Raw genomic sequence first — 23834 nt, forward strand, 5'->3', positions numbered from 1 at the left:
CTGAGTCAAAGGGTATGCATGGTTTTGTAGCCCTTGGGGCATAGTTCCCAATTATTTTCCAGAATGGTTGAGTCAGTTCACAACTCTGCCAACAGTGCATTGCTGTCTCAATTTTCCTACATCTCCTCCATCATTTGTCATTTTCTTTTACTGTCATAATAGTCAATCTGATAGGTATGAGTTGGTACCTTGGTGTTATTTTAATTTGCATTTCTCAAACCAATAGTGATTTAAAACATTTTTGTATGATTATAGATAACTTTGATTATTTCATCTGAAAGCAGCCTGTTCATATCCATTGACCATTTATCAATTGGGAAATGACTTTTATTTTTATAAATTTGACTCAATTCTCTAACATGTTTGAGAAATAAGGCCTTCATCAGAGAAACTTGCTGTAATTTTTTTTCACAATTATAATTATTGTGTACTTGTGCATCCTATTTCCCTATTCCATCTTTCTCCTTTCATCCTGTTCATTCCCAAAACTGTTTTGCTTCTGACTACTACCTCTTCCTGTCTGCCCCCGTTTCGATCAGTGTGACCCTCCCTACCTCTTCCCTCTTTCCCTCCTACTTTTCTGTAAGATAAGATAGATTTCTATACTCTACTGAGTGTGTATGTTATTCCTTCTTTGAACCAATTTCAATGACAGTAAGGTGCAAGTACTTCCCCTCCCTCCCCTCCTGCCACTTTCCTCTCCACCGTAAAAGCTCTTTCAGGCCTCTTTTATATGAGATAATTTACCCCATTCTCTCTCTCCATTTCTCCTTCTCCAGGTGTATTCCTCTTTTTCATCCTTTAGTTTAATTTAATTTTTTTAGATTTTATCCCAACATATTCAACTCACATCCCTGCCCCCTATGTTTACTCCTTCTAACTGCCCCCAAAACGAGAAAATTCTTGGGAGTTACAAGTATCATCTTCCCATGTAGGAATGTAAGCAATTTAATCTTCTTAAATCCCTTATGATATCTCTTACCTATTTACCTTTTTATACTTCTCTTGAGTCCTGAATTTGAAAGTCACATCTATTCAGTTCTGGAATGCTTGCAAATCCTCTATTTCATTGAATGTCTATTTTTTTTTTGTCCCTGAAGGATTATATTCAGTTTTGCTGGGTAGATAATTCTTGATTTTAATCCTAGGTCTTTTGCCCTCCAGAATATCATATTCCAAGCCTTCTATTCCTTTAATGTGGAAGCTGCTAAATTTTGTATTATCCTGACTGTGGCTCCATGATATTTGAATTGTTTCTTTCTGGCTGCTTATAATAATTTCCCCCTGATCTGAGAGCTCTGAATTTTGGCTATAGCATTCCTGGGAGTTTTTATTTTGGGATCTCTTTTAAGAGGTGATCAGCGGATTCTTCCAATTTCTATTTTACTCTTTAATTCTAAGATATCAGGGCAGTTTTTCTTGATAGTTTATTGAAAAATTATGTCTAGTCTCTTTTTTATTATGGCTTTTAGGCAGTTCAATAATTTTTTAAGACATTTTTCTCTTCAGTGGATTTTTGTGTCTCTTTTACCATTTGACCTTTTCTCTTTTTAAGATATTATTGTCTTCAGTATTCTTTTGTGTTTTCTTTACCAAACTCTTGACTCTTTTTCATGACTTTCTTGTATCATTCTCACTTCTTTTCCCAATTTTTCCTCTGCTTCTTTTATTTGCTTTTAAAAATACTTTTTGAGCTCTTTCAGGATTTCTTTTTGGGCTTAAAGCACTGCACATTTTTCTTTGTGGTGTTGGATATAGCAGTTTTGACCTTATTGTCTTCTGAGTTTGTTTTGATCTTCCCTGTCACTATAGTAACTTTCTATGGTTGGGTTCTTTTTTTGTTGTGTGCTTATTTTTCCAGCCTATATCTTGACTTCTAACTTCATCTGTCAAAGTTGATCTCTGTTCCTGGTGTGGAGGGGACACTGCCCCAAGCTTCAGGGGTTTTTTTGTGCAGCTGTTTTCATAACTAGTTTTGGGGGTCTGTCAGTTCTCAATTCTCCTAAGGTAGTATGATCTAAGAAGAAGTGTGTTTACTACTATCCTGACCTGTGCTCTGGTCTGTGAGTGATCATAAGCACCCACTCTGGTGTGTTAGTGTTCCTCCTTGCCCTGGAACTGTGATCCAGGATTACAACCCAGATCTGAGTATAGGCAATATAACAATAAATCTTGTGCCAAGTGCCAGCAAAGGGGCCTTTCTAATCTTCTGACCAGTTGTTGGCCAAGAATTCCAAAAGCCTCAACTGCTGCAGTTGGTTCAGTCATCCCCAAGGCCTGCTGCTTATTTACTGGGTTACAAGCTGTGCTGGACTGTATTCTACTATCACTCAGGTGCAACAGACCTTTCCTACTGACCTTCTGAGTGGTTTTGGGCTAGAAAACTGTTTCACTCCATTCTTTTGAGGGTTCTTCTGCTACAGAATTCATCTTGAGGCATTATTTAAAGTTGTTTGGAGGGGAGTTTGGGAGAGTTCAGGCAAGTCCCTGCCTTTTCTTTGCCATCTCAGCTTCACTCTATAGTAGATATTTAACAACTGTTTGTTGAATTGATTCAATCAAGCAACAAGCATTTATTGAGCATGGATTATGTGCCATTCATGGTGGCCAAGACTATTTACATTACAAGATAAGAAACAAGTCCTAGGGAGCTGCTAGAATTTCAAGGGGTGAAGTTTCTAGGTTGTTGTAGGGATAGAGTTTCATAATGGAAGTCCTTAGTCTATACAGCAAATAGAATTACAAGTTGCTGGGAGTAAGGTGGTCTCCATTAGGGTCTGAGGTGGGATGGTGATCAGGGTGGTGGTTGTGGCCCAGTGTGCTCAATACATGATATGTCTTATATCCCTCTTCCCTGTCCCCCAACTCCTTATCTAGGCTAGTCCAACTACTCTGTAGGAGGCAGTTGGTTGGCAAAAGATTCTATATGGATAGTAGCCTCACCCTCTAATGCTCTGCCATGTAGGCAGATAAAGCGCAAAAGTTTCTTTGTTTCAAACGTTGAGCTTTGCACTAGTGATGTAGTGTCTGATGGCTCCTCTAAGGAGGCCCGTGCCTCCTCAGACATGATGGTTCTCATATATCATGTGTTTCTGTACTAGCCATCAACTGTCTTTGTATCTGTTTGGGGGGGGGGAACCAAGATGGTGGACTAAAAGCAGGGACTTGCTTGAGCTCTCTCCCAAACCCATCCAAATACCTCTAAAAATTACTCTGAACAAATTCTAGAGGTGAAGAACCCACAACATAATGTAATGAAACAAGTTTCCAGCCCAAGACAACCTGAAAGGTTGACAGGAAGGGTCTTTCACACTAGGCTGGGAGTGGAGCACAATCCAGCGTGGGCCACACCAGCATAGATGGGGCTGGAGCAGGTCTTTGGGGACTGAATCACTGGCAGCTGTGGTGGGTAACAGGCTTTTTGGCCCACAAGTGCCAGAGACAGCATAGAAGGTCAGTGGGAAAACTTTTGGACCTGAGGGTGGGAACAGCACAGTTTGGTCTCAGCCCCATGGCAGCAGAGGTGGTGGTAGCAGGGGCGGTAGCAGGGGCAGCAGCAGAAGCTGATTCTGGAACTCCTGGCCCATACACTGTGTGAGAATGGAGTGACTAATCATAGGGTGATCTTTGCTGATACTGAGATAGGATTCTCTAGCTTTGCCCTGCTTGGATCTGAGTCTTAGTCCTGGGTTACAGTCCTAGGGTGAAGAGGAATGCTGGTGTGGTAAAGATTGTGGTGCAGTGGAGAGGGAATCTTCCCCACTGTTCCAAGGCAGAAATGAGTTCTTTTGGTCACTCACAAAACAAGAGCACAGGTCAGGAAAGAAGGAACCACCCCTTCTTTGATCATACCACCTTGGAAGAACTGAAAATTCATGGGCCCCTAAAAGTAGCTCTGAAAACAGCTGCACAAGCCCCCTGAAGTCTGGGACAGTACACTGTTCCTCCCCCTCTAGAAGCAGAGTCCTACTTTGACAAAGAATTAGAAAGTCAAATATTTGGCTGGGAACATGAGCAGACAGCATAAAAATCCTCAGACTATAGAATCTTACTTTGATGACAAAGAAGATCAAAACATACAACCAGAAGAAGACAACAAAGTCAAAGCTCTTACATCTAAAACCTCCAAGAAAAACATGAATTGGTTACATACAGACCATGGAAAAACTTAAGAAGGATTTCAAAAATCAAGTAAGAGAAGTAGAGGAAAAATTGGGAAGAGAAATGAGGGTGATGCAAGAAAATCATGAAAAACAAGTCAACAGTTTGCAAAAGGAGGCCCCAAAAATTACTGAAGAAAATAACACCTTAAAAATAGACTAACCCAAATGGCAAAAGAAGTCCAAAAAAACCAATGAGGAGAAGAATGCCTTAAAAGGCAAAATTGGCCAAATGGAAAAGGAGGTCCAAAAGCTCACTGAAGAAAATAACTCCTTAAAAATTAGAATGGAGAAAATGAAAGCTAATGACTTTATGAGAAATCAAGAAAGTATAAAACAGAACCAAAAGAATGAAAAAAAATAGAACACAATGTGAAATATCTCATTGGAAAAACCACTGACGTGGAAAAGAGATGCAGGAGAGATAATTTAAAACTTATTGGACTACTTGAAAGCCATGATCAAAAAAAGAGCCTAGCTTTCCCCCAAGATGGCACTGAAGGCAAAGAAGGAAGCCATTGTCCCCCCAAGACAGAAATCAAGTCCAAGGCCTTGAAGGCCAAGAAGGCGGTGTTGTAACCACAAAAAGAAGAAGATCCTAACATCCCCCACCTTCTGGCAACCCAAGACACTAAGACTTCAGAAGCAGTCCAAATACCCTCAGAAAAATGCCACTTGGAGAAACAAGCTTGGTCACTATGCCATCATTAAGTTTTCCTTGACCACTGAGTCTGCTGTGAAGAAGATTGAGGACAACAACACCCTAGTCTTCATTGTAGATGTCAAAGTCAACAAGCATCAGATCAAGCAGGTGATAAAGAAGCTGTATGACATTGATCTGGCCAAGGTCAACACATTGATCCAACCTGATGGAGATAAGAAAGCCTATGTCTGGCTTGCTCCAGATTATGATGCTTTAGATGTTGCCAACAAAATTGGAATCATCTAAATTGTGTCCAACTGTCCCACTACACCTACAATAAAAAGTTTTCCAGGAAAAAGAAGAACCTAGACATCATCTTTCAAGAATTTATCAAGGAAAACTTCCCTGATATTCTAGGACCAGAAGGTAAAACAGAAATTGAAAGAATCCACTGATCGTCTCTTGAAAGAGATCCTAAAATAAAAACTCCTAGGAATTCTGTAACCACATCCCTGAATTCCCAGGTCAAGGAGAAAATACTGCAAGCAGACAGAAAGAAACAATTCAAGTATTGTGGAAACACAATCAGAATAACACAAGATCTAGCAGCTTCCATATTAAGAAATCAGAGGGCTTGGAATATGATATTCCAGAAGTCAAAGGAACTAGGATTAAAACCAAGAATCACCTACCCACCAAAACTGAATATAATACTCCAGGGAAAAAAATGGATATTCAATGAAAGAGAGGATTTTCAAGCAGTTTTGATGAAAAGACCAGAATTGAATAGAAAATTTAACTTTCAAATACAAGAATCAAGAGAAGCATGAAGAGATAAACAGGAAAGATAAATCATAAGAGACTTATTACATTTAAACTGTTTACATTCCTCCATGGAAAGATGATATTTGTAACTCATGAGACTTTTCTCAGGATTACAGTAGTTGGAGAGAATACATACATGTATGTATGTATGTGTGTGTGTGTGTGTGTGTGTGTGTGTGTGTGTGTAGAGGGCACAGGGTGAGCTGAATATGAAAGAATAAAATAAATAAAAAATAAAATTAAGGGGTGAGAGAGGAAAATATTGGGAGGAGAAAGGGAGAGATAGAATGGGGTAAATTATTTCAAATAAAAGAGGCAAGAAAAAGCTTTTACAATGGCAGGGAAGAGTGAGGAGATGAGGGAATGAGTGAACCTCACTCTCATTGGATTTGGCTTAAGGAGGGAATAACATACATGCTCAATTGGGTATCTTACCCTGCAAGAAAGTAGGAGGAAGGGGATAATGGAGGGGATGATAGAATGGAGGACAGAATGGGTGAGGAGGGAATCAGAATAAAACACTTTTGAAAAGGAGCAGAGTCAAAGGAGAGAACACAACATGACTTTCACAACATGACTATTATGGAAGGGTTTTGCATAATTACACATGTATAACCTATATTGAATTGCTTGCCTTCTCAATGAGGATAGGTGGGGAGGGAAGAAGGAAGAGAATTTGGAACTTAAAGTTTTAAAAACAAATGTTAAAAATTGTTTTTTCATGCAACTGGGAAATAAGATATACAGGCAATGGGGTATAGAAATGTATCTCACCAAGAAAGTGAGGGAGTGGGGGATAGGAGGGGAGAGGGCAGACTAGGGGAAAGGGTAATCAGAATGCAAACTATCTTGAGGTGGGGGGAGGAGGAGAGAGATGGGGAAAATTTGGAACTCAAAATCTTATGTAAATGAATGTTAATCGAAATAAATTAATAATAATAAAAAAATAACTGTAACCATGGGAGAAAGACAGACAAAAAGAAATCTTGGCCCTCAGCTGAGGGGGAATCAGAAAATGAAACAGATCCAGAATTACCAGCATATATCCTTGCTCTGTATGCCATATTTGTATCCTTATAAGATAAGTATACCATTCCTTGCACTCCAATGCTGCTCACTTTCTGGACTTAGCCATTATGATTCAGCTGCCTTCTTACCCTGGATTTTCTATCAATATCTGGGGTCTTCTTACACTGGGATGCTCTTCTCCTCCAGCCCCCCTCATCCCATTCATGAGTCCTTTCCAGGATTTCCATTTAGGGAAGGAGAGCTGGCTAGACCAACTTCATTCCCCTTCTGGCCCTCCAGATGTCACCATCATGCCATGTCTCATTGCTTCCTAATTTTCAGCTCCTACTTTGATGTTGTCTTCCCAATTAGGATGGAGGAATCTTTAGGATAGAGACTCTCTTTTTGCTGTATATCTATCGCTTAGCACAGTAATAGTAGCTAACATTTATATAGTGCTTACTATGTGCCATGTATTTTACAATTTCATTTGATCCTCACTATTATTATCTCCTTTTTTACAGATGAAGAAACTGAGGCAATCAGAGGTTAAGCAATATGTCCAAAAAGTCACACAGGTAATAAAGTCTGAGATCAGATTTGAATTTTGGTCCTCTTGACTTCGGGCCCAGTGCTCTACCCACTGTGCTGCCTAGATACTTGGCACCTTGTAATGCTTTATTGCCTGCCTTTTGTAACCCCTTGTTTGCACCGCATCAGTTATTTGTGCCATCCAAATTCCTGGGTTCAGGACATCTCCCTGAGCACCTACAACAGTGATACTCTCAATGAACTTACATTCTTTTGGGGGAAACCACACACACACACACACACACACACACACACACACACACAAAGACAAATGCAAAAGTAGTTAAATACAAGATAGGGAGGGAGGTCCTTAGGATTTAGGGGTATCGGGAAAGTCTTCATTTCTCTGCGACTCAGTTTTCTCATCTGTAAAGTCCCAGTTTGGAATAGCTTAACCCCAAAGGTCCCTTCTGCCTCTGACATTCTGTGATTCCATGCCTACTTCCATGTGTCTGGCAATCAGTGACCCCAGGGAATACTCCCTGTTGGTCTTTGGGCCTTGTTTGTCTTCTAGAGTTTTATGTTTTGGAGAATTCCAGTTAGACCCCTTAATTTCCTTTCATTGAAACTGCTCTTTGGCTTTCTTTTTCATTTTTCTGTGCTTTCCCTTTTAGACTCAAATTTATATCAGTTTCTCTGTCCAAACAGCATAAACTCATACAAAAACCGAATTTGAAAGCTAGAAGAAACCATTTATAAAGTTAGGTGGCTCAATGGATTAAGTACCACACCTACAGCCAGGAAGACAAGTTTAAATTCTGTCTCAGATACCTACTAGCCATCTGAGTGATCTGGGACAAGTAGCTGAACATCTGTCTGCCTTAATTGCCTCACCTGTAAAATAGGGGTACCTAACAGGGTCAATGTGAGGGATCAAATGAGGTAATGTTTGTAAAGTGCATCGCAAACCTTAAAACCCTACATAAATGTTTGTTGTTGTTGGTCTAACCTCTATTTTAGGGGTGCCAAAACTTGTCTCTGATTGTCACATCCTGAGGAATTCAATAATGCAATTCCCACTGAGAAAAAGATCACAACGATTCACAAATAGGTATTTAAAGCCTTGAGTGGGATGGGAAGACTGGGAAACAGGGACTTAGAAGACTGCAGAGGCTTGGTGTCTGCCATTTTCCCTCTGAGTTTTCTATTCTACCTTTCTCTTCACAAGATGACTTCAAATTTGGGGGAACATTTTCCCATCACACCAAGCAAGTTATTTCTTTGCTTTCCTCACCCATAGGAATCAAAGAAACATGCCCTCAGGACCAGGAGTAGGGGCTGCCATCAGGCAACTTAGGAGATAGAACCAAGCATCTAGGGGGGATTAAAAAAAACCCTACAATATCGTGAGTCAATTGAAAATACACGATTAAGTAGTTAACCATGCTATTTATGGAGAAAGCTGCTTCCAGGCAGCCTCCCACACATTTGCTGATCCTTAGGAGAATTGCAGAGCTATTCTAGTGATGGTTGAAGTAAGTGATGGGGAGGGCCGTGAGGAGGAGGAGAAGGAAAAAGAAGAAATCAGAGGGAGAGAAAAAGGAGAGTGAAAACTACTCCAGATGATCATTTTTCAGCCTTCCTGAAAATAGGGACCTAGAGGCCTTTACTACATTATCCTCTGTTAGCAATGGATTTTATGATTAGTTTCCCAAACTTATCTTTTAATTCCCCCTTCTGTCTGTCTAACTGGGTGGGCAGCTAAGTGATGCAGTGCATAGCGGCTTGGCCTGAAGCCAGGAAGACGTGAGTTCAAATCCAACCTTAGACTTTTAGTGGCTATGGTAAATGCTTCAATTTCCTCAACTATAAAATGGGAATAATAATAGCACCTACCTCCCAGGGTTGTCATGAAGATTGATTGGGATAATATTTGTAAATCATTTAGCATAGTGCCTGGAAGACATTAGGTTCTTAATAAATGTTTGTTTCCTCCCTTCCTTCTGTAATTTACCCCCTGGATAACAGCTCTTCTGTCTTCCTCTGCTGACCCTCACTCACATGCTCTCCAACATATTTTTTCTGTATTTCCTCATTGAGTATATCTACTTTTTTTTAAAATTTATTTTTACACAGTTTATAACAGATAAAGCAATTCAGACTTTTGGTCAGGTGATACATCTTTTTAAAGCATTTACAATATGGACCACAAAAGAATTTTTTTTTTAAACATAAGCCAAATGAGACACAGATAATATTTATGTTGCTAACTTCACAATCTCTTAATCTAATTGTCTCCACAGTATTACTAAGAGTAAAAGGACCCTAACAATGTTGTTGGTCTAAAGTCCTATGTCTAATAGCTTAATTTTAGACAGCCTCAGATGTTCCTCTACCCATAATCTATAGTTGAATAGATCTGGAATTAAGCTTACAAACCTTTTGACTATAGGAAATAGCCACCAAGAGTAGGGACTTTGCAGGGAAACAATATCTCCCCAACTTCATGTCAGTTCCAGTTGACCACTTGCATTCAGTCAGGCTTAAAGTCTGCCAGGTGTCAGTAGGGAAACTGAGTCCAGAGAATCCTACCTCAGCTCATGCTGAACAGCTACTCTCCCACTCTTCCGTTGAGATCACCTATGCAATTCATACCAGCTTCTCATGAACATACTGGCATCATGTAATGGAGGCTCGGATCGCCTTTCTTGCTTCCCATACCTGGAGTTAGACTCAGAAGAACAGTCACTTAGTAGTCCCATAGCATCTAAAAATGGCAAGTTCCTATAATCAGGTTTAAAATATGATTATAGTTTCACTTTGGCTAAGGAACATCTTTTAGGCAAGTCTTAAGTGGCTTACATGTCTTTCTATACATGTTCTAGCTCCTGATTAAATGGCAATCATAAAATCAAATTTACTATTAAAACCTTGACTTTTCCATCAATGCCAAATTTTATCAAAGGTTACCTTCCTCTTGGAAAGTTAGACTGAAATTCTTTTCTCCAAACTAAAGATGTCATTGATTTATTCTCAGTAATTAATTCAATCTATTGTTTTAATACTAATTGCTTTTACCTTACTTTGTAACATGACCAATTTTTCTCCCCATCACCCCCCTCCCCCCACTTCCTAATACCTTGCATTCTGGTTGCTCCTTCCCTCAATGTACCCCCCCCTCCATCGCACCCCACCCCTGTCCTATCCTCATCTTCTCTCTTTTCTTGCAGGGCAAGATAAATTTCCATACCCCTATCCCTGTAATTCTTATTTCCCAATTATATTCAGTAAAAATTCTCAACTTTCATTTTTACTACTTTGAATTCCAACTTCTTTCCCTCCCCACCTCCCTCCCCAGCCCCACTAAGAAGGGAAGCAATTCAATACAGACTAAATGTGTGTTGTTTTGCAAAAGACTTCCATAGTAATCATGTAGTGTAATACTAATTATATTGTCCTCTGACCTACCCTATCCCCCTTATTTTTCCCCCCTACAATTGACCTTGTCCCTTCTCGAAAGTGTTTATTTCTAGTGACTCCCTTCTCCCATTTGTCCTCCCTTCTAACATTCCCTTCGCTCCACTTGTTGCCTCCTCTTCTACTTTCCTGTGGTGTGATATAAATTTTCATATCAAATTTAGTGAACATGTTATTCCTTCCTTCAGCCACATGTGGGGAGAGTAGCTTTATTTCCTCCCCCTCCCCTTCTCCCTTATCTCCTCTATTGAATAAGATTTTTCTTATCTCTTTTATGAGTTATAGCCTGCCCTGTTTCATTACTCCTTTTCTCTTCCCGGTATTTTCCTCCTTCACCCCTTAATTTTTATTTTATTTTATTTCATATATTTATTTATTTATTTATTTGTGTATGTGTATGTGGAAATCTTCTCTTCTGATATGACACACCCTGTACTCTCTATCTATGTGTTTGTGTATGAGTGTGTGTGTACACTCTCTCCAACTACCCAAATACTGAGAAAAGATTCAAGAGTTAAACATATTTTCTTTCCATGTAGTAATGTAAACAGTTCAGCTTTAGAGAGTATTTTATGATTTTTCTTTTTTCCCCCCCTGTTTACCTTTTCATGTTTCTCTTGATTCTTGTCTTGGGAAGTCAAATTTTTAAATACAGATCTGGTCTTTTCCTCAACATGAAATCTTCAAATTTGTTTCTATCACTGAATGTCCATTTTTTCCCTTGAAGTATTATATTCAGATATGCTGGGTAGGTGATTCTTGGCTTCAATCCCAGTTCCTTTGACTTCTGAAATATCCTACTCCAAGCCCTTTGTTCATTTAATGTTGAAGCTGCCAGATCCTGTGTTATCCTGACTGTATTTCCACAATACTCAAATTGTTTCTTTCTAGCTGCTTGCAGTATTTTCTCCTTGATCTGGGGACTCTGAAATTTGGCCACAATATTCCTAGGAGTTTCTCTGTTCGGGTTTCTTTCAGGGGGTGAGCAATGAATTTTTTCAATATCTATTTTGCCCTCTGATTCTATAACATCAAGGCAGTTTTCCTTGATAATTTCATGGAAGATAGCGTCTAGGCTCTTTTTTTGATCATGGCTTTCAGGTAGTCCAATAATTTTTAAATTATTTCTCCTGGATCTATTTTCCAGGTCAGTTGTTTTTCCAATGAGTTCTTTTACCTCATCTTTTATTTTTTTAAATTTTTGGTTTTGTTTACTAACTTCTTGGTTTAACTCATACTCATTTTTTTCCCTGGACTCAATTCTCTCTTTCAATGAATTATTTTGTTCAGTGAGCTTTTGAACCTTCTCCTCCATTTGGCTAATTCTGCTTTGTAAAACCTCCTTCTCCTCATTGACTTTTTGGACCTCTTTTTCCAATTGAGTTAGCCTCTTTTTAAAGCTGCTATTTTCCTCAGCATTTTTTTGGTTCTCCTTTAGTAAGCTGCTAATTTGTTTTTTAAGGTCTTCTATTGCCTGAGCCAAGTTTAAGTCCCCTTTGGAGGGAGGGCCCTTGACTTCCTCTGACAGTATGCCTTGTTCTTCCTCTTCTGAAGGGATGGGGGGAGACACCTGTTCCCCAAGAAAGTAACCTTCTATGGTCTTATTTTTTTTCCCCCTCTTCTGGGCATTTTCCCAGTCAGTTACTTGACTTCTGAGTTTCTGCTCCACACCCACCTCACCTCCAGTTCCACCCAGTCAGCTATTTGGGGCTGAGATTCAAATGCTGCTTCCCAGCCTCAGGGCTTTCAGTGGGGGAGGGGCTGCTCTTCAGTGTGAGATTAAGTTCAGGTGCTCAGGTGGGAGCAGGGCGGCCACACTGGGCTCAGTTCCCTCAGGGGGTTTACGAGGAGACCTTCAACAATGGATCTGAGCTCCTGCTTGCTTTGGGAGCCCCTATCTGCTGCCGCCTCTGCTGCTGCCAACCGAGGGGGCCTGAGTCATAGGGACACCCCACTCCCCTCTCAGCCGGTGGAAAAGACCCTCTCACTGACCTTTGGCACCTGTGGGTGGAGGGACCTGCACTGCCACTGGAGATTCTGCCCCTCAAGGCTGCTTGGTGCTGCTGCGTGGCCAAGGCAGGTCTGGGCTCTGCCCTGCGTCTGGTGCGTGACAGACCTTTGGTGTCGGTTTTTCAGAGCTCTCTGGAACAGAAATCTCCTCCAGTTCATTGTTCTGTGGCTTCTGCTGCTCCAGAATTTGTTGGGAGTTCTTCTGTACAGGTATTTTATGGGCTGTGGGTTAGGATTTAGCATATGTGTGTCTTTCTACTCTGCCATCTTGGCTCCTCCCCCCCATTCCCCCAGTATATCTTCTTAATAAACAATGTTACTGAATCTAGTAATCTTTTTATACTTCATAATAATGATATCTACTATTTTTATAGTAAGTTTAAGATTTAAAGCACTTCATATATTCTCATCTGAACCTCACAACAACCCTATGATTTATTATTATCCCCATTTTACAGATGAGGAAACAGAGGCTGAGAGGTTAAGTGACTTTCCTGGAGTCACATAGCTAGTGAGTGTCTGAGGCAGGGTTCTAACAGGTCTTTCTGTTTCCAAGTCCATTGCTTTATCCACTACACTGACCAGATGCTTTCAGAATTGGCTGCCACATTGTACTAGAGACTCACGTTGAGCTTACAATTCACTAAAATCTTCAGATGTTTTTCAGACCAATGGTTATTTTGCCATCTTTCACTTGTGAAGCTGATGAACCTAAGTGTAAGACTTTATGCTTACCGAATTTCATTTTATTAATTTCAGTCTAATACTATCTAGGTGTCTACAAATTACTAACAATGTAAAATCTATTCTTAGCTCACAGTTGGCACAAAAGCAGGTACCCAGTGGGACAGAATTGACCCAAGGACTGTAGCTTGCCTGCCTCTGTAACTGGTCAAGATTTTTTGGTTCTTGTTATTCATTGTGTTAGCTACCCATGCCAGCTTTGTGTTCTTTTCCAGTTTGATAAGCATATTATCTATGCTTTTATCTAAGTCATTGTTAAGTATAAATGTTCAGCAGCACAGGGCCAACTATACATACAGCCTTGGGGTGCTTCTTTGCCAATCTCACAACACATTTCTATTGAGCCCATTCACTACTAATCTTTTGAGTGTGCCCATCCTAACTGTTACTACGCAATTTATTTGTATTGTTGTCTAGTCCCCATCTCTCCATCTTTTCCACAAGAAAGGCATGAGATACTTTAGCCAATGCTTCATGAAGATCTGGTAAACTATCCTTAGCATTTCCCTGATCCAATAATGCTGTCTCCATAGGAAATGCAGCTTGTTTGGCATGGCCAATTATCAATGAAGCCATGCTGGTTGTTTGTGGTCACTGTTTCTTTTTCTAGATGCTCACTCACTGAATTTCCCTAGGAGTCCAAGTCATATTCACTGACTTTAGAGTCTGCAGAATGTATTTTCTTCCTCTTTTGAAACTCAGGACAACATTTTGCCCTTCTGTAATCCTGTGATTTGTCTCCTGTTCCCCACTGTCTTTTAAAAGAGACTGACATTAAGTAGTTCAGGTATCACATTTGCCATTTCTTCTGGGCTAAGTGACTTAAAATAACAACAACCAACAGTCAATTATATAGCTCTTTAAGGCTTGCAAAATGCTTAGCAACATTATCCCATTTTGTCCTTATAGCAACCCTGGGAGGTAGGTGCTAATACTACCCTCATTTTGCAGATAAAGAAACTGAGTCACAGAGAAGTGAAATGACTCATCTAGTAAGTATCTAAGGCTGACTCCAGTAAGTATCTTCCTGACTCCAGGTCCAGTGCTCTATCCGTGACCTAGGTGCTCATTCATGATGAATTCATCAAGGGCAGCTACATGCTCTCTTGCTATTTTCTTAACTTGGCAATCTACTCTGCTAACCATTATTGTTCCATTATTTCCAATGTAAAGATCATTTTCCTTGGCAGGCAAAACAAATTTCACTTTTCAAAAGGCCACAGAATTTAAGTTCCTTTTCTTTAAAAAAGAAAAAGCTAGAGCCCAGAAAGCTGAAATTATTTTCTTAAGGTCATTTAGGTAGTAAGCAAAATAAGAATTGAGGAGTTGAGCTTTTTTCCATTGATGTTATCTTCTCATTTATCCAAAGCAGCAATCCTAGACCTTTTTAATATTTCTTTTCTTCCCCTCATACAGCTATCCCCAAACCTCCCAACTCTTCATGTTGTCTTAGCTTTTCTTGCTACTCTCATTTCATTCTAAGGTCTAGCAGTCTGACATTATTTTGTGGGACCACTCCCACATTCCAGTTCATTATCCAAATTAGCTTTCAGATTAATCTTCCTAAAGCATAGATTTGACCTTGTCACTACACTATTCAATAAACTCCTGTGGTTCCCCATTGCATTAAGGGTCAAATAAAAAATCCTTTATTTGGCATTCAAAGCTCCTTACAACTTGGACCCCTCCTACCTTTCCATGCTTCATATGGTTTACTGCCCAACATGTTCTCTGAGATCCAGTGATACTGGCCTCCTACTTGTTCCTTGTACAAGATATTCCATCCCCTAGTTCTAGGAGTTTTCACCAGCTGTCCCCCACGTCTCGAATATTCTCCCTTCTCATCTTCACTGTTTGGCTTTCCTACTTTCCTTTAAGTCCCACTGAAATCTCACCTTTTACATGAAAGTTTTCCCGGTCTTTCTTAATGCTACTTCCTTCCCTCTGTTGGTTATCTCCAATTTATTCTGTACATAGTTTATTTGTACATAGGTTTACATTTGTCTCCCACATTAGACTGTGAACCCCTTGAAAGCAGGGACTGTCTTTTGCTTTTCTTTATATCCCTAGCACTTAGTGCAATATCTGGCACATAGTAGGTGTGCACCTTGATAAATACTTATTGACCAGTTGTCTCTATTGGTTGGCAAGTTCCCTGTGTGGATACAAAAGTTTCTTTACATAATTTCTCCTCCCTCTTCATGATAATTGCTTCCTTTTATGTCTTCAAAATTTCGCTCTTAAGTACTTAGCTATCCCTCCTGGGTCAACTTTTCTCATGCACCCTAGATCTTGGGAAATCATATATCAAAATCTTTGAAGGAAAATTATGTAAGATCCCCGTATTAAAAATTCGACAAAAAAAAGTAGTTTTCTATTATGATTCCCTGCTTAGATTTCTAAAGTTTTTTCCACATGGATGTGCCTTCTTAATATAGTTATCTCCTCTCCCTCTTACCTCTCTTGCTTCTTAAATAAATATAAATATATCTATGTAATAATTATATATTAGTTATGTTTATATATAAATAATATTTATAGAAAATATAATGTAAATATAACTATTATAAATAAAATATGCACATCCAGGGCCATATTGTAGTTATGGTTTTCATCCTACTAAGTCTCAGTGATATTGATGAGGTCAAATTTGCCTTCTTGCATTAAAACCTCTAGTTTTTTGTTTGTTACCTAAACTTTGGTCATATATATATATATATATATACTTGAGGCCATGAATTTTTACTTCTTGATCATTTCTTGAATTCTATCTCTGGTAATTTTCTTAGTGTCTCAGCTTCTATTTTTTTCTTCATTGCAGCTACTCTCTATGAAAATGGTTCTTAAGCTTTTTGGCCTTAGGACCCTTTTCTCCTCTTAAAAATTAATGAGAACTCACTCTAACCCCAAAAGAGCTTTTGTTTGTGTGGTTGCCTATATTGATATTATATATCATATTAGAAGTTAAAGCATTGTAGTATTATTATGAAAATAATTGTGACCTAAAGGATCTATGAGAGTTGGACAATAGAGTAGATTAACTATCACAGAATCAACACTTTTGAATCTTGTGCTGGAGAAAACTTTTGAGAGTTCCTTGGACAACAAGGAAATCAAATTAGCCAATACTTAAATTAATTCAGGCTATTTACTGGAAGATCAAACACTGAAGCAGAAGGTAAAATACTTTGGGCACATAATGAGAAGACAGTACTCATCCAAAAAGACCCTGATGTTAGGAAAGATTGAAGGTAAAAGGAGAAGGAGATGGCAGAGGATGAGATGGATAGATAATATCATGGAAGCAAAGAACATGAGCTTGGACAGACTTTGGGAGATAGTGGAGCATAGAAGGGTAGGACATTCTATGGCCCATGGGGTCATGAAGAGTCAGACAGGCCTGAACAAGTGAACAACAAAAAAGGACTACCTGAAAAGGTCTTGAGGATCTCCAAGAGTCCCTGAACTATATACCTTGTGAACCACAGTTCTGTACCATGGTGTGTTGATGATATGCATAGTCAATTTTCTCCCTCCACTAATCTTTTTTATTTTAAAACTTGTTTGAATGTATTTGCAAAACACTTGGCAAACATTTTGCATACAGGACAGCTATCTCATAATTTCCCACCTAGCTACATTCCTCTCTTCCTGCCCCATTTAGCTTCTTTTAATGTGTTATCGTCCCTTTAGATTGTGAACTCTTTGAGCTCAGGAACTGTCTTTTGCCTTTCTTTGTATCTCCAGTGCTTAGTACAGTATCTGGCATATGGTAGGCATTTAATACATGCTTATTGACTGATTACTAGTCTTTGTTAGGCATACTGCCTCCCTGGCCAGGAGTCTGTCATTTTTATATTTTAAGCTGTTGCCTAGAAATACAAATCTCATTTTCATATATTATCTTGAAAGTTCTTCTCTTCCCAAGAGGACACAGAATTCACTCTCCTGTCTTATAGATGAGGAAACTGAGGCCCAAAGAGAAGAAATGACTTGCCTGAGGTCACACAATGTAACGCCAATGAGAGTTAAAGATCTTCCCCACTCATTAATGGGTCAGCCCATTAAGGGAAGCTTGATTAGAGGAGTTTTTTTTTCTTTTTATTTTTTAATTAATTTATTTAACTTTTAACATTCATTTTCACAAAATTTTGGGTTCCAAATTTTCTCCCCATTTGTCCCCTCCCCCACCTCAAAACACCGAGCATTCTAATTGCCCCTATCACCAATCTGCCCTCTCTTCTATCATCCCTCCCTTCCCTTGTCCCCATCTTCTCTTTTGTCCTGTAGGGTCAGATAACTTTCTATACCCCTTTACCTGTATTTCTCATTTCCTAGTAGCAAGAACAGTACTCGACAGTTGTTCCTAAAACTTTGAGTTCCAACTTCTCTTCATCCCTCCCTCCCCACCCATTCCCTTTGGAAGGCAAGCAATTCAATATAGGCCATATTTGTGTAGTTTTGCAAATGACTTCCATAATAGTCGTGTTGCGTAAAACTAACTATATTTCCCTCCATCCTATCCTGTCCCCCATTGCTTCTATTCTCTCTTTTGATCCTGTCCCTCCCCAAGAGTGTTGACTTCAAATTGCTCCCTTCTCCCATTGCCCTCCCTCCCATCATCCCCCCCACCCCTGCTTATCCCCTTGTCCCCCACTTTCCTGTATTGTAAGATAGGTTTTCATACGAAAATGAGTGTGCATTTTATTCCTTCCTTTAGTGGCATGTGATGAGAGTAAACTTCATGTTTTTCTCTCACCTCCCTTCTTTTTCCCTCCACTAAGAAGTCTTTTGCTTGCCTTTTTTATGAGAGATAATTTGCCCCATTCCATTTCTCCCTTTCTCCTCCCAATATATTTCTCTCTCACTGCTTAATTTCATTTTTTTAAGATATGATCCCATCCTATTCAATTCACTCTGTGCTCTGTGTGTGTGTGTGTGCGTGTGTGCGCGTGTGTGTGTAATCCCACCAACTACCCAGATAGTGAAAAGTTTCAAGAGTTACAAATATTGTCTTTCCATGTAGGAATGTAAACAGTTCAACTTTAGTAAGTCCCTTATGACTTCTCTTTACTGTTTACCTTTTCATGCTTCTCTTGATTCTTGTGTTTGAAAGTCAAATTTTCTTTTCAGCTTTGGTCTTTTCATCAAGAATGCTTGAAAGTCCCCAATTTCATTGAAAGACCATTTTTTCCCCTGAAGTATTATACTCAGTTTTGCTGGGTAGGTGATTCTTGGTTTTAGTCCTAGTTCCTTTGACTTCTGGAATATCCTATTCCATGCCTTTTGATCCCTTAATGTAGAAGCTGCTAGATCTTGTGTTATCCTGATTGTATTTCCATAATACTTGAATTGTTTCTTTCTAGCTGCTTGCAATATTTTCTCCTTGACCAGGAAACTCTGGAATTTGGTCACAATATTCCTAGGAGTTTCTCTTTTTGGATCTCTTTCAGGTGGTGATCTGTGGATTCCTTGAATACTTATTTTGCCCTCTGGTTCTAGAATCTCAGGGCAGTTTTCCTTGATAATTTCATGAAAGATGATGTCTAGGCTCTTTTTTTGATCATGGCTTTCAGGTAGGCCCATAATTTTTAAATTGTCTCTCCTGGATTTGTTTTCCAGGTCAGTTGTTTTTCCAATGAGATATTTCACATTATCTTCCATTTTTTCATTCTTTTGGTTTTGTTTTGTGATTTCTTGGTTTCTCATAAAGTCATTAGCCTCCATCTGTTCCATTCTAATTTTGAAAGAACTATTTTCTTCAGTGAGCTTTTGAACCTCCTTTTCCATTTGGTTAATTCTGCTTTTGAAAGCTTTCTTCCCCTCATTGGTTTTTTGAACCTCTTTTGCCAGTTGAGTTAGCCTATTTTTCAAGGTGTTATTTTCTTCAACATTTTTTTGGGTGTCCTTTAGCAAGGTGTTGACCTGCTTTTCATGTTTTTCTTTCATCTCTCTCATTTCTCTTCCCGGTTTTTCCTCCACCTCTCTTACTTGATTTTCAAAATCCTTTTTGAGCTCTTCCATGGCCTGAGCCCATGGTATATTTATTTTCGATGTGTGGGATACAGAAGCCTTGACTTCTGTGTCTTTCCCTGATGGTAAGCATTGTTCTTCCTCGTCAGAAAGGAAGAGAGGAATTATCTGTTTACCAAGAAAGTAACCTTCTATAGTTTTATTTTTCCCCCTTTTTGGGGCATTTTCCCAGCCAGTGACTTGACTTGTGAATTTTCTTTCCACCCCCACCTTGCCTCCAGATCCACCCAGCCAGCACTTGGGGTCTGAGATTCAAATGCTGCTTCCCAGCCTCAGGGCTTTGGGCAGGGCAGGGCTGTTATTCAGGGTGAGATTAAGTTTAGGTGCTCAGGTGGGGGCAGGGCCACCTCACAGGGCTCAGTTCCCTCAGGGGGTTTATGTGGACACTTTCAACAATGGATTCGAGTTCCTGACTGCTTGGGGAGCCCTTGTCTGCTGCTGCCCCAGCTGCTGCCTCCTGAGGGGGCCCAAGTTATGGAGACACCCCACTCCCCTCTCGACCCGCCAAAGAGACCCTCTCACCGACCCTTGTCACCTGTGGGTGGAGGGACCTGTGCTGCTGCTGGAGATTCTGTCCCTGAAGCCTGCTCGGATCTGCTCCTCTTGGTGCCACGCGGCCAAGGCAGGGCTGGGCTCTGCTCTGGGTTGGGGCGCGACGGACCTTTGGTGTCTGTTTTCAGGGCTCTCTGGAACAGAAATCTCGTCTGCTCCTTTGTTCTGTGGCTTCTCCTGCTCCAGAATTTGTTGCGAGTTCTTTACAGATATTTTATGGGCTGTGGGTTTGGAGCTAGCATATGTGTGTCTTTCTACTCCGCTATCTTCTGCCAGGAGATTTTTTTTTTTGTAGGAAAGCCTACACCTATTGTTAATTTCTAATGAGTCACTGGTTCTCAAGGGTTGTGACGACTTCTGGTCCTGAAAAAAAAAAATATGTATGTTATATATATGCATACATGTACACACACACACACACACACACACACACACACACACACACACACACACATACTCTGAGGTGAGGTTTTACTTTGGGGCTTAGTTTTTGGAATAAAGTTTGTGTGCCAGATGAGATTTGGGGAAGCTTCTAAGGAGCACCTTTCCCCAACATCCTTTGAAAACCCATGTTGGTGGTTCTCTTTCTGGTAACTATGTATGTATATAAAGGTTGGATCTGTCTGTTGATCTATCATGTATGGGTTGCTTATGGTCAGACAGTTGGAAGCCCTGTCTGTTGCTCTTTATTTCTTTGTATTTTCTCTGAAGTTTAGGGAGCTGATTTTTTCGCTTGAACTAAGTAAATGATATATATGCTTGATTAAAGTGATTGTTGACCCCTAAAAAGTTGCTTTCCTTTTAGAAAAGCAGATCTAAGAACCTGTAAGCCCTCCTGTGTATGCCGGGGTTCTTGCTGGTACACACAGATAATAAATGGCATCTCAGAGGATTTGCTTTTAAACCCATTTCCTAAAGTTCCAAAACCAACATTCTTCATTTAACCAAATTCAACCATTAGAAAAAATAATCAGCTATTTGACAGAGTTCAGTCTGATGACTGGAGGATAGGGAGGGATGGGTCAGACATTTCAACTCAATTATCTATAGACTTTGCCTAAAATTAGAAAAACAAAACAAACATTCCATGTTCCATTGGGAACAGACAGTGCTTTCAAGTGGCCAGTCCAAAGGGCTAAGGTCAGCAGTTGCCTTGCTGTTTTTCTGTTCACAGCCCTGTTTCTAACATCTGGCCTCTATCCAGCTCTGCAACTACCCACACATAAATGTGGCTTGTGTCAGTCTAATAAAGCTGTTGATGCAACCCTTCCTCTTAACCTTTCGCCTGAAATATGCACAATTCCTAATTCAGTGACCTCTCTTCCTAGCAAGACATGGCTGAGTTTTTGGTTAAGCCTAAATTGAATTGTCTTTATTATTTAGTAATTCTTCCACTTTATCAGATGTCACACCTTGAATATGAATAGCTATGATATAGAAGGAACAGTGTGGTATAGAGAAGACAAAATGCTCCACCTGGATTCAGGAAACTTGTTTGAAACCTGTCTTAGACACTTAACAGCTGTGTAACCTGGGCAACCTCTCTGCGCCTCAGTTTTTTCATCTATTAAGTGAGGATAATAAGAGCAACTCCTTCGTAGGGTTCTTGTGATGACAAAATGGCACAATGCACATAAAACTATTTACAAACCTTGAAGTATTATATAAATTTGAGCTATTATTAGGCTAGTCATATTTCCCAAACCAAAACTTGAGACATGTGATCTGATATGGGATTTCTCCCTCTCTGCTTTGTAAGTTTGTTCATGCTAAACATTTTTATAGTTTTAACTTCTTGACATTTAGAACTATCCAAAAAGTGGAAATGAGTTGCTTTTTCCATCACTGGAGTCTTCAAGGAGGGAAGAAAATAAATCATTTATTATGCGCTTACTATGTGTCAGATATTGTACTAAGTGCTTTATGTTATCTTGTTTGATCTTCACAACAGTCCTGGGAGGGAGGTGCTATTATTATCTCCATTTTACAGATGAGGAAACTGAGGCAGGCAGTGGTCAAGTGACTTACCCAGGGTCAAACAACTAGCAAATTATTTGAGGTAGGATTTGAACTCAGATCTTCCTGAATCCAATCAGTACTCTATCCATTGTACTACCTCACTGCCTTCAAGTATGATAAAGTAGAAAGTATTCTGTATTTGAAGTCAGGGATCTGGGTTTGAATCCCAGCTTCTATACTTATGACCCTGGAAATTGGCCTAGCATCTCTGTACCTGAGTTTCCTTATCTATAAAATGGGCATAGTGCTTGTATCATCTATGTCATGAAGCTGTTAAGGAAAGTATTTTTTAAATTATCAAGATATTCTAAAAACACATTTTTTGATTGAAACAGAGGATGGCCAATTCCTTGTCAGGGAACATTACAGAAGAATGTTGGTCAGAGATGAGATGGACTTGTAGGCCTCTGAACTCTCTTCCACTATTGAATTTTTGTGGTTACGTATGCAACTAAGTAGTATTCAGGTGGAGCTGGCTGGGTGGAGGGCATTTAGAGAGTAGTATGCTCCTCCTGAATGCAACAAGTAGGAAACACTTTATCCTGATGCTAGGGAAGGAAGGAGGCAAATGACAATAAATCACTATGAGAGTTGGGGGCAGAGACTTTCTTGTGAAGCACCAGGAGAGTTCCTCCTATAGTCTCCAGGAGGTATCTGGTGTGAGCCCTTCAGATATAGGGATCAAGTACAAAATCAGCCATCCAAGTGGCTACAGAGATGCAAGGAATCAACTTTATACTTGATGTTAGGAGGGAAAAAAAACTTTCTAACAATGAGAACTGCCTGAAAGTTGAGTGGGTGTATGCTCCCTTCTGTCCTCTGACACAGCCACACTTGTGTAGGCCCTCATCACCTTATGCCTGGACTGTTGCAGTAACCTGCTAGAGGGTCTGCCTACCTCAAGTTTCTCCCTACTACAGTCCATCCAAGGTAGCAAAGTGATCTTCCTAATGTATTCTACATTGGAGGGATGGCTCTGATGGTAGCACATCTTAGCTCAGGTCTGATGTTGGGATGAAATAAAGCATTCATAACTCATTGAACATTTAACGAAGGAGGTTTACTTTGCCCCAACACAGTAAGAATTGGCAATAAGGATACAGTCTCACTTAGCTTCTCTGCATGTGGCCCCATTCATCTCCATTTTTTAATGTATCTGTCCAAAGGTCATTAGGGTATGGTGACTCAAGTGGTCTTAGCATCCATTTGGTATGTAAAGTGACTTTTTTATGACCCTAAATGTTTAGGAAGTTGTGTCAAGGAAACTGAGGTTATAAACATAAAATTTTTATGGTTTAAAAAATACTTTCCTCACAACAGCCTTATGATTAGATGATTCAAGTGTCACATCCATTTTATAGAAACTGGTTGCAGGGACAGCTTTGTCTTCTTTCAGATAAATTCTCCCCCATGTTATGGGTGGGAGGAAAGAAGCTGTATTGAAAATACTGATCCTATTACACCATGTTACTCTTTATACTCAATAAACTCCACTGGTTCCCTATCACCTCTACGATTAAATACAAACCCCCTATTTAGTATCCAAAGCATTTCATAACCTACCTCACACCTCCATCAACCAATTTTCTTAAATATTATAATATTTATTTCCCTCCTCCCTTCCCCCCTCCCCACTCGGGTAGTCTCATCCAGTGACACTGGCCTTCATATTGTTCTTTGAATAAGAAACTCCATCGTCTGGCTACATGCATTTTCACTGGCTGTCCCTCATCCCTGAAATACTCTTCCTTCTCATTTCTGAAGGAAGCCTGGCTTCCCTGGCTTTAGTCTCAGCTAAAATCCCACCTTCAGCAGAAAGCCTTTCCTGATCC

At 39.8% G+C, this 23834-nt stretch overlaps 1 pseudogene; it reads left to right on the forward strand.

The window, feature by feature from the left end:
* The first annotated feature begins 3511 nt into the window (after positions 1–3511).
* LOC140502359 (large ribosomal subunit protein uL23-like) lies at positions 3512–5109 on the forward strand (annotated as a pseudogene).
* The last annotated feature ends 18725 nt before the right edge of the window (positions 5110–23834 follow it).

This window comes from Notamacropus eugenii, chromosome 4, assembly GCF_028372415.1.
Source record: "Notamacropus eugenii isolate mMacEug1 chromosome 4, mMacEug1.pri_v2, whole genome shotgun sequence".
NCBI classification, from domain to species: Eukaryota; Metazoa; Chordata; class Mammalia; order Diprotodontia; family Macropodidae; genus Notamacropus; species Notamacropus eugenii.